General features: G+C 39.1%; 1 protein-coding gene across 1 annotated transcript in view; it reads left to right on the top strand.

Annotated features, from left to right (window-relative positions):
* The first annotated feature begins 319 nt into the window (after nucleotides 1–319).
* Nucleotides 320–9,508, top strand: part of PRLHR (prolactin releasing hormone receptor) — a 53,170-nt gene continuing 43,981 nt past the window's right edge. Inside the window, 3 exon segments of the mRNA XM_026108173.2 lie at nucleotides 320–450; nucleotides 749–930; nucleotides 3,740–3,874. The gene's annotated coding sequence lies outside the window, so the exon portion shown is untranslated.

Below are 9,508 nucleotides of genomic sequence, written 5' to 3'. Positions count from 1 at the left end.
TGTGACCAATATAATCTGTATAAACAGACACTAATGTCCATTTAGAGAGACCTATTTTAATTCTCCTTTGACAACCTTGCTCATACAGGTAATCAAGGAGGGTATAATGAAGTCACTAACATACTTTAACTTCACTTGTAGCAAAGTTTTGGGATAAGTTTAATTTTAATGTTTCCATTTTACTGGTGTTGAAGCACCTTTACGGAGAAAGAACAGCAAGACACGTTTTGGATTCCTGCAGTGAGCAACGTGGTTGTTATGGTTGCTAGATTAGCTACATTGCTGTCCCATCTGAATTCATCTCGAATCTTATCCCTGCAGATATTGGAGAACTTGGAGTTCCATCCTAGAAGATGCACCTAGGCAAATGGGTCCACCATTTGTCTTCATTTTAAAAATATGAAGGACCCACAATAACCTCTTTTGTCATGACTACTTCAGGGGCTCCAGGTATGTCTGTGTTCCAAGTGTGTTACTGTTCTGACAGTTGATTGAAATGACTCAAAAATGATACTTCTCAGAACAGAGCACTATTTCTTAACAAATCCAAAAATACAGAATATGAAGGATAAAGGTATAAACTACAAATAATACATAAATATCATCTGAGCAAAATTCTCTTTCATTATTTTATTAAGAATTTTAGTGCATTTCTGACCTGCACCATTATTAGCACACAGTCTGTGTTTTGGAGAGTGTACATATATGTAGTTTACATGATTGTAATTTGTAATTTGTGTGTTCACAGGTTGAATGATTACAAATGACAGCCTTGGAGACAAAAATACTTGAACAAGAAAGATCCTCAGAGAAACATGCTTTTATAGCAAAAGGATCTTTTTTAGTTTCAGCTAAGAATAAGAGAAACTGGCTGCAGAAGAATGGCCTGGAGAAAAGCCACAGGGAGACTAGGAGACCTTGGACCGCAATGTAAGTCTCAAAATTTTTGAAAGCAATGAGGATTTTAGGCAGAGAAATGAATAGAAATGACTTCTATTGCTTTCTCTTGTCTATTACTTACCTAACTTATGAAAATCCTCCTCCTCTCTGTAGGACTGATCTCTCTGACAGATCAAGGTCCTTTGATCTCTTTAAAGTAAGCCTTGTTAATACAGCCCTGCCACCCAAGATTGGATTGGGATTCTCTTCCTAGATGTACATGTTTCCTTCTTATGTAGGCTATTTTATCTTTTGAGTTTTGTTTCTTCTCTCTAGCAATTGCTTTGCCTGTAATGATGTAACTCAGCCTCCAGACAAGTAGCACATCAGTGGTTTTCCTGGTTGATTGCTGCACAAACATTGAACACTCCAGACATTTTTCCAGTGCCCTGAATCACTAGACCCTACAGTTTCTATGAGCCTCTTTGGTAGTTTCCCGAAGATGTTAAATGAAGCCTTTACTAATTTAGTCTGAAAATGTGATCAGTATCTGTGATACAGATACGGATACAGTACTGTATCTGTGATAGCTGTCTTTCTTCTGATTTATTTTGCATTACCCTCATATTTGCATTTGTTGATGTATTCACACCACTGTATTAAAACCTGTTGGTAGGAAACATATGCTTATGACATTAGCTAAGGGACAATTGGGACCTACAGCACTTAAAGAGGTGTAGCAAGTGACTTGAGGTATTAACTAGTTCTGTCAAGATAATGTATTACAAATCAAGTAGAAATCAAAACATTTCATTTGGTCATCTGTCTGTTGTAGTGTTCAGAGGATTCTGAGTTTATTCCAGACTGACATGAACATTTATTGCAAAGCTTATCAGCAACAAGTTCTGCAAGAGACCCCGTTCAAAGGCTTTCCTCCTAATATGCATGCTGGAGTTACTTATTTAGAAATGGAAAGCTGGGATACAGGCATATTATTCCCAAGGGATAATATCTTTGGGGCAGGGATATTCCCAGGGAGGGAAGGCTGGCAAATTCAATAGTAGGAGGGAATCTGAGGACAAAAAAAGGTTCAGCTAAAACAGCAAGCGAAGTGTAGTTAGCAAGTTGCAAAGCACAGCTAAACGAGGGCAAGGAGCCAGTGCTCCATCTCTTAGCTAAGGGGCATCGTCATCAGAAGCACTGGTACTCTCTGGCCATAAAATCATTGGAAAACAATAGTTTGTACCTAGTGAGATGCATACCCTACTGACCACAGTCTCTTTTTTGCTATTTGGAGTAAAAAGTTATATGGAGATATGGTAATTTGCATGTGTAATCCATTTCCTTTGGGCAGTGCTCTTAGGAAGACAGAGAAGGAACAGACTGGTAAAAGGGGGCATAGAAGATGGCAGAGACTTTGCTTTTTCAGCTTCTTACTCTTTTTCATGACCTGCCCTTCTAATATGGTGATGTCTCCATTACCAAATGGAAACTGAGTGGAGAAATGCTAACAGACTAAAGAGTAAATCCTGCCAGAAATTCTATGCTTCTATGGACTGTAGCGAAGCACATGGATGTTCAGCATATTGCATGTCATGCCCTGGAGTGTCCAAAACATGTAACACCTAAAGTTTGTGTTCCAAGGGGTGTCTAAACTTCAGAAATGGCAATGCAGATATTAATTAAATAATCTGGTTATAGTATTCTGTTCTAAGTAGACCCATGTAGTTGGGACATTCTTGTTATAGAACAGTTAAGTCATTGCACCTGTTTATGTGTGATTATTACAGTATATAAACCCACTAAAGATATATATGTTTAAGTGATTTTTAATGCTTTTGCAATGTAAAAAATTAAAATTATGTATAAAAGTTCATGACTAGGATATCCTTTATGTACTGGCTTAACTTTAAGAATCTACTTAAGCCTTAGTGATTTCTCTTCTTGATTTAATTTTTGAACTCCTGCCAAATTGTTTTATATAATAGATCAGCATGATACCCATAAATCATGTGTGTAAAGCAGTGATCCTGAAGTATATTCAGTGCTTTGGGGGGTAGATTAACTGACTTGCTAAGTTTTACATGAACAACAAACAAGCTTAAAACTATACATAAGACAGGCAAAGACTGGTGTGATATAAAAATGGAAATAGGTAAAATATCCTTCTGCTTCAAGTGAAAATATAGAGTATTACTGAATATGGCTGATATTTGAAATGACTCTACCCCTGCATCAAACAAATTGTAATTCTACCAGCTATACTCTGTGAATAGAGCAATTAATTACAAAACAAAAAATGCTAAAAGCTGGTGTCAGCAGGGATATGACTTTCTGTATCTCAAGTTTGGATGAGGGAGCTAGATGTATACATAAGTTTTTGACTCAACATGGAATCCCTAAGCATGGAAAATGCAATATGATGCACTTGCCATCAAAGCATGTTAAGTAAAGAATTTGGGAATCCATTGGACAAGCACAGTAAATCCAAAATCTTGAAGCTGATATTAGAAAAGTTATACGTTGTACAAGTTCCACTTCTTTCCCCCTACCCCCCAAATTTAGACTGATATATTGGAAGGAGTTGCTTTCTATATAAAGGAACTTCTCTAACTCTGGATGGTTTCTAACACTTTATAACAGTTATGCTTGCGCTGTTTTTATTAATGACTCATTCATATTCCCATTCCAACAACTATAATAAACTAGCTATAAAATATCATGGTAAGTTGAAACTGCTACAGATGTCAACTTTGAAACATATTCCCAACGCATAGGAGGAGCTGTCTGACTGCATGAGGTATGAATGTGTACATAAACTGGAGGGCAAACTTTCTTTCTTGTTCTATCTGCATTGCAGGTTGCTGGGCTTCGACATGAGCTACTCCCTTGAGGGAATATCAATAGAGTTGACACCGAACATGGCAGGCACTGAACCAGACACATCATTTAATGGTTTTGTGCCATCTTCCTCAATGCATGGCAAACTCCTGGTGTAAGCAAAGGCTAATTCTTTCCCTTCCTAAATGGGGGAGTACATGATTTTCTCAAATATGTAGATTACAGTTGATTTTGGAAAGAATTATTTATGGTCTTGGTGTTCTGAGGCTACAGCGTCTGTAATGAGCTGTCAGATGATGCGAGAAGCTAGGCTTAGTTCAGGCAAACCAGAAGTTGATAAACTCTAACCTCAATGAGGATTATTTTTCAACCTCGAGGAGGATTATTTTACAGATTTATGGTATTCCTTTGGCAGTCTTGACTGTTCAGATTGACTGAGCTGCCTGATCCACAAACATAGTTTTAACATCTCTGGCAACAGACATAGAAGTTAGCAGCCTCAGTGCATTGTGTCTGTTTCAAGGTGTGCTGGTGAGAGAACTCAAAGAAACAGGTATTTCTTGTATGTAACATGAGATTTTTTTTACCTTTTTGGTGCATTGCTTGCTGAGGTGCCTTGGCGATTAATTAATCCAGGAAGCAAAGTGTCCTGCCTGCTCTCAAAGTCATGGTTGTGGTCATGTACAGCTCAGCTATACTTAGGCTTTTGTGTATTTGTGATACACGCAGAAGTAAAACTAGTAGTGAGAAAAGTTCTCATCGAACTTCTGTTCAATATCCTGTTTAACTGTGGAATTCTCCCTGCTTGACAGTGGCCAGTCTGTTATAGTTTTGAGGTCTTCACAATTTCATCACTACCTCTTTGGCATCCCAAACTCCTCACAGGTGTAGCTTCTCTCACCTCTTCAAGGGGCTAGGATCTTCTGGCCCAGCTATCTTTCACCTTCCAAACAAGGTCTCTCCATGCAGACACCCTTGTATCCTAAGCACTCAGACGCTCACTGTGTGTTCATAATGGATCTGTGACAGAAGAAGCAGCAGAGCTTTTTGTGAAGTGTTCCCAATTCAGCTGTTCCTGTCTAGGCAAAACATTAAAATTCAGGGTTCTTTTTCTTGCTCAAGTTTTCTCATTGTTCTTTTTTGGCCACAAATCACAGTCTTCCAAGAAGTCAAAGATCATCCATCTTTTACATGACATCTGCTCAGACTCCAGGAGTCCTCTTCCTTCTACGGTCAGCTTCTTCTTTCTTCAGCTGGTCCTATAGCAGAAATAATTCTTCCTTCTCCAAATTCCTGTTTTTCTCTGGGAGTCCCTCCTAAGTGGCAGTGGTTGTTCTCCCTGGAAGGATTCATTTAGCTACTGGCATTCCTTGATGCTAGATCTAGACATGGATAGAGAAATTCATGAGTTGTGTGTAGGTTCCTGAGTCACATGACAGCACACGCTAACTATAATATGGGAATCCTGAGGTTGGACTAGATTGCTCAGATAACTAGATATCTGTATATTTAATCCATCTTCCATATTTAAAGTGAATACTTCAATTAGAAGTGAATTAGCATGTGTTTCACACAAGGTTGCTTATTCAAATATCTGGATTTGGCCTTTATTTTAAGGAGACAGCAGTTCCTTTGCAAATCAGGATACCTTTCATTATCTCTGAAGTGAAACAAGAGAGAAAACCCCAAGGCTGTTGCCTCACTTGTATGACAAATAACTTGTGGCAGGGAAATATAGCAGAAGAGGCAGCTCCAGACGTGTGTTCAGCTGTAATTCTCAGCCGGGTAATCTCTAGTGACACAATTCAGTTATTAGGACTGTTTTTTTGGATTGCTTCTGCTCAAAAGTAATTTCTTTGGTGCTTTTTAACTTTAGTTTTTTAAATGATTAGTGACAATATAGGCAAGTTAATTTTGCTGGGCTTCCATTATTGTCATAAGTTTTCCTGGTTTTCCATGTTTGGTTACAGCATGGGGACCATCTTCCTTTAATTATGGGTTGTTCCAGATCTAGCTGCTGCCTTTTCTGATGGGAGACTGAAACCATGAGGCAGCCAAGCTCCAACTGCCATATAGCAAGAAAGCAACATTTCTGAATTAAACTGTTTCAGTTCTCTCTTTAAATAGTTGTTCAAAATAAGCCTGCTGCCAGAAGAACATCTTGATGAGTGTTTCAATTCTCAGAGAAAAGAGAAGAGAAGGCATTTTCCGGCTGTATGGTTCCAGTTAGCTTTGAAATATGTCTGAGGAGAGGCAAGATAACAGAAAATCCTCTGGCTGTTTGAGGTCATGTTCCAGAGGTCATTTTTGCCTGGCTTCCTCTCTTTGTAGTAATCACTGTAAGGGTAAGGTGGGGGCATCACCTGGACTCCCAGCAGGAACAGATACACAAACACAAGGCACACTGTGGTCGATATGGACCGTTATTACCTCTGTGTCTCAGCGGGGATTCACCAGCAATGTCCCCATCGAGGCAATAATGAAGCAGGAGAGTCCGTGGCACTGCTGAGCGTTGGTCCATGGTGAGGAACGTGGCGGAGCACTATATGAGTTTTTATGTACTACGCACATGTGCAGTAAAGCACATTGAGCTCATCGCTGATCTCGATTCAAAGCCCAGGTGCAGCGCCACCCTGGCACAGGCTCAACCACGTGACTATGGGTCAACATGCCCTGTTGATGCTCCTTTTCCCACGGAAGGGTCTGGCTAGCTTCCATCGCCTATCTCCTCGACATCCTTCCGCATTTTCCCGTACAATCACTTTCCTTATCTTCTAGGTGTCTAGATACTTGATGAGTGGCTGCTGGCAGAAATATCTCACGAATGGATGAAGGCAAGGGAAATGAAAGGCTTTGACTGATGTTGGGAATTTTGTAGTACACAGGAATTGAATCTTATGTGTAGACTTCAGAATTTGTTATATATTTGACACTACATCTTTTAAGACTTGCAGTTTCCCATCTGTCATTCATGCCAGATCATCGTTCATTTCTTACATGGTTATTAAATGTTACAAAACTGAGCCATGGTAGCTGCAGATTTAAGAAATGTGGGTTATGAGGTAAATCAGTACTATGCAGAATGATAGAAATTTGCAGGAGTTACTTTATTTTCAGTGCTAAATTTTGTTAGAAGAAGATGATACTTATTTTTTGTAATGTATTTTGGACTTCTCAAGTTCAGTCATGTGTATTTCCTATTTAATCTGTCAGTTGTTTAATGGGAGTTGCATTTATGATTCCTCTTATATTTTTTTTTCTTAACTGAAAAGGTTAGTTTTCCTGTTCCTCTCAAACCAGTGATATGAAAATGTACCTTTCCTTCTGTGAAGATATAAGTTTTGTTGGGTAAACCTGACAAGTGCTGACACTCTGGACAACACATTTCTAGCAAGTGAACAGTTATCAGAATGACAAGAAAGTAAATAACATGCATATGCTGAATCTCAGCTAGTGGCCCAGCATGGACAGTGAGACGAAGAGAGAAAACACCCTTGTAAAGGGTGTCTACACTTAAAATAGCCAGGGTTGGACCACCAGCTTTCTACCATAGATTATAGGAAACCTTGATAACTTACTAAGAATACCTAGCTGGAGTTAAAGAGGATGAATCTCATTCTCTGGCTGTTAAGACATATTTGATTCAGCCATCTTAGAATTTCTGTGAAACCCTATTGAAGAAAGGTAGTAATATACTGCTCCCCTATGGTGTCCAAAGATATAGTCTTTAAAACCATGAGACCATTTGATCTTCCCACATGCCATGGGCCATTAAATATCTGGAGCAATTGCTATGCTGGACCTGATAGCTTGGGCTCAAGTAAAGTACAGTTTGTGTTTTTGGCTAAAATGTATGTTTCAGAAAGGCACATTAAGGCTCGGTAATATGATGGGCAGGAGCAGAAACTCTCCAGCATTTTGGAAGGAATGGACACTGTCTTGAACATTTTGCATGAATGAGTTCTTTTTGTTTTTGTTTCTTCCTGGCATCAGTTTCTAACCATAGGTCCCTTCACTGTTTGAGAAAAAGAACTTTCAGCATTTATTTCATATCCATGAAATAATTTGTTGGGCTTTTTCTAAGTTTGAGTTAGCTGTGTTTGCCAAGTCATTCTGGTTGCTTTGTGTGACTGGACTTACCCAATCAGTGGCGAATACTCCTTTGTGTTATTTTATGCTTCCAGGTTACTCATAAAAGCACTGACTCTAAATGATTTTCCTGTAGATAACTGAGATTTTTTTAGATCTCTCATATGGCAGGTTCTTCTACTTGTTATATCAATTAGATCTTGATTCAGTTGCCTAAATATGAGCATCTATTACCCTTTTGTATACCTTTCTTGGCATCTAGCTGAGGCTCCAAGAGGACACTGGTCTTTCCTTGGTTCTGTGTCCTATCTGCCAGCCCCATGTAGATGTCTTAAATACTCTCGGGTGTCTCAAATGCAGTTAGGTGCCTATGTTTAGACAGCTGAATTGATCCCTTGCTATCATATAGCAATTACTTTTAAATCCTTATATAATACAACATGTAGGTATGATCATGTGATCACAGTGACTACATTAGCCAGTTTTGAGATGCAACCATCTGTCAGCCTGTGATGCACGAAATGATTACATGCATGCCACTAGCTTGGCTACAGAGGGGTAGAGATGAGCTTAAACCACCTCATGCTGACCTTCTGTTAGGAAGTTACCTGTAGTCTTTAGAAACAAATGATTTTTTTTTAGTGCCCAAGATCTCTGACGTAAAACAAGGAAGTTTTCTGTTACCAGACAGGCAATTTCACTTTGCACATATTAGGGAAGCATGCTAAAGGAATAGTACTTCTTATTCTCCAGTTTAATTCAACGGGCAGTAATAGCACCCACCAGGGCTGTCCTGGCTCTCCTTTTCTTTCACTCTCTCCCATGGCCCCGTAAAAGAAAAAAAATAAGGAAGGTGTGGGAAGGAAGGACTTTTGGCCACAGATACAGCAGGCTGCTAACCACCTTTAGGAGATGTGTGCTGTGCTTCAACTGTCCTTCCCAATAGCTGGCTATTGCCATCACCACTGCATCCCCACACTGGTTTAGTCAGAATTTAGGAGAAGAGGCAAGAAAAGAAGCCATATCTCATCCATTTGGGGCTCATCTCTTCAGAGGAGGAAAGCCAATGTGCATCACTTTCTTACAACATCCTCAAACACACGGTGTCTACCGAAACAAGAAGGTTCGGTGTCTCTGCCTGACATACGCCATAACATGTTCATGCAGACCAAGCCATGATTATGATCTTAATAGATTTTTTTAAAAAACTTTTCCTTTCAGGGGAGTTGCAAAGCACATTTATTGTTTTAGCTATGGCTTTATGTGGCTTGGAAAAGGTGTGTTTATCTTTACTGACATTTATATGTTTAATACATAATGTGCTGACTGTTTTGCATTTTACAACATGAAGCTAAATATCGATCAAGAGGATTTTTATTTCTTTTACTCTGACTGGTTTGATGCTTCTAGCCACTGAAGATAGCAGAAAATTTAATTGGTGTGGGTTGACATTTCCTGGGAGTAAGTGCGAGTATGCAGAGCACCTGAAGCGGAAGTGGGAATATTCAGCTGAAATAATTTTCAGTGCCACGCTGATATTCCAGGAATGAATTCTAATGATCATAGAAAGAGATTTTTTTTTTTAGTATTCCTTTTAGGCCTACAGTTTATCATGAGCATAAAGTAAAGAAAGTGCCAGAGAAGTAAAGAAAGTGCCAGAGAAGAAATCCTAGTTTTACCATTGTAAATACATAGTAAA

The sequence above is a fragment of the Dromaius novaehollandiae genome, chromosome 6, assembly GCF_036370855.1.
Source record: "Dromaius novaehollandiae isolate bDroNov1 chromosome 6, bDroNov1.hap1, whole genome shotgun sequence".
Taxonomy (NCBI): domain Eukaryota; kingdom Metazoa; phylum Chordata; class Aves; order Casuariiformes; family Dromaiidae; genus Dromaius; species Dromaius novaehollandiae.
The sequence above is the reverse complement of the archived record's forward strand: the minus strand, read 5'-3'. Positions and strand labels throughout refer to the sequence as shown.